The sequence below is a fragment of the Schistocerca serialis genome, chromosome 3 (genome assembly GCF_023864345.2).
Source record: "Schistocerca serialis cubense isolate TAMUIC-IGC-003099 chromosome 3, iqSchSeri2.2, whole genome shotgun sequence".
Lineage (NCBI taxonomy): Eukaryota > Metazoa > Arthropoda > Insecta > Orthoptera > Acrididae > Schistocerca > Schistocerca serialis.
In genome coordinates, this window is record NC_064640.1 from 561064222 (window position 1) to 561066739 (window position 2518).

General features: G+C 37.3%; 1 pseudogene; it reads right to left on the reverse strand.

Annotated features, from left to right (window-relative positions):
• Positions 1-426: 426 nt before the first annotated feature.
• Positions 427-544, reverse strand: LOC126471729 (5S ribosomal RNA; annotated as a pseudogene).
• Positions 545-2518: the final 1974 nt, after the last annotated feature.

The following is a 2518-nucleotide window of genomic DNA, read 5'->3' on the forward strand; positions in this document are numbered from 1 at the left end:
ATTATGCGTTCCATTCCTGCCTTGTTTCTCATACAAAAAATTACTCTGCAAAAACGACATCCCATAGCAACAAACCTATGCCATTACTTAGTAAAACTTCACTCTGTGTTACGTGACAGGCAAAAGCTTATTTACCGTATTTCAGTGCACTAGATACAGATATTATTCTTTTTTTAACCCTTAAATGCAGATGTTAGGCCATGTTAGAATTACACACAAAGAGTAGCACTCCGTCTTCAGGCCACAAGTGGCTTACCGGGACCATCCAACCGCCGTGTCATCCTCAGTGGAGAATGCGGATAGGAGGGGCGTGGGGTCAGCACACCGCTCTCCCAGTCGTTATGATGGTATTCTTGACTGAAGCCGCTACTAATCAGTCGAGTAGCCCCTCAATTGGCATCACGAGGCTGAGTGCACCCCGAAAAATGGCAACAGCGCATGCCGGCCTGGATGGTCACCCATCCAAGTGCCAAGCATGCCCGACAGCACTTAACTTCGGTGATCTCACGGGAACCGGTGTATCCGCTGCGGCAAGGCCGTTGCCACACACAAAGAGTGAAATTTATTATGTATAGCTATTCCTGTTGTCTTATTACTCTTAATTTTATATACAATTAGGGGAGTTTATAAGAATTATGGAAGGAAATTACAACTTGTAGTAAATCAAAATCATGTTTAACATTAACATATTTATACAAAATAGAAACTGTTGGTTGAGTTATAAAATTATAAAGTTCTCAGAGAGAAATTTAAAGTGAAGAATAAACACATTGGATGCACTGATTTTCAGATTGTGAAACATGATTGCCATTGACCATTCTTCTGGTCCTACAACCATTGCTGTAAGTCTTACCTTTTTTACCTAGAGTAGCAACTCCACGTTTTGTATTGTTGTAGAAACTAAAAATCTCTGGCTTGTGAACTTCATCTTCAGCAGGGGATAAATTGTTATATGACATAAGCAGTACAGCTTTGCCCCTCTTTTGCACATAATGATGCCAATATTACTTCCTTTGAGGAAACATTAATAAACTTCTGTTCTCTTGAGGGGTAAAAATTCTGATGGTATTTCCCATTTATTCTTTTTTAATATCCTAGCATATGTTACTTTCTTTAACATCAGGATGTTCACCAGCTTAACAGAACAAAACCAATTATCTGCATTGCTATTTCTATTTGACCCATGAATAGCAGAAGACAACCTCGCCTCCACTTGAATTGGTTTCTGTAGCTTGCTTTCCTCTTTTGAAAGTGTTATGCCTTCGGAATCCCCTCCACATTATATGTATCCATTTAAAAATAATTATTTCTAGCATCAGTTAAAACCATAACTTGTAGTCCATACTTATATTGCTTATTGGCTAAATGTAACATAAAGTTACACCCTCCCCTAAAACCTACAAGCATCTCATCTACACAAGCCAGAGAACCAATACTGTTGGTTGACTGGCAGTTAGCTACAAATTTATTGAAAATTTCTGATATTGGTGTTGTAGCTTCATCTTCATTCCTTTTATCTTATGTATTTAGATTTAAGTTCTGAAGTAGAATGGCAAAGCGATTCACATTTACAGTGCATTGGAATGGAACACTAGCAGCTCCATCTACTGCTAATAATGAGGAATATTTTCATTGTTTGACTGAAAAACAGCAGTATGAAACAATAATTCAAGGAAACCAAGCAATTATTCCACATCCAAAACAATGCAGATCTGATTTTATCTATTTATTGTCCCTGGCATCTTGGGGTGCATAGTGTACAAAGATATAGGACATGGTTTACAGTAACTGTGTAGTGATTGTTTCATTTTTTATAAATTGTAATACAAACAGTATTAAAGTTAAATATTTTCAAATGCATAAGCTTACATGTATGATGGCATAAAAAACTGTCAAAAAGCTAAACACACATAGGGGACAGTTTACATGAATGATTCAATTAAATTTTTAATAATATAGTATTGAAGTTAAATATTTTCAAATGTGTAAGCAAACATGGTTGATGGCATTGAAAATTTTCAAAAATCTAAGCACACATATGGGATTAGTTTACATATATGACTGAACTAAAAACTGACATAAAGCTAAATGCACATAGGGGACAGTTTACTTTTACATGGGGATGCATAGAACATCAAGTAACAGTAATATACACTACTGGCCATTAAAATTGCTACACCATCAAGATGATGTTCTACACACGCGAAATTTAACCAACAGGAAGAAGATGCTGCGATATGCAAATGAATAGCTTTTCAGAGCATTGGCACAAGGCTGGCGCCGGTGGCAACGTGCTGACATGAGGATAGTTTCCAACTGATTTCTGAAACACAAACAGCAGTTAACCGGCATTGCCTGGTGAATCGTTGTTGAGATGCCTCATGTAAATAGGAGAAATGTGTACCATCACATTTCCAACTTTGATAAAGGTCGGATTGTAGCCTATCACGATTGCAGTTTATCGTATCGCGATATTGCTGCTCACGTTGGTCGAGATCCAATGACTGTTGGCAGAATA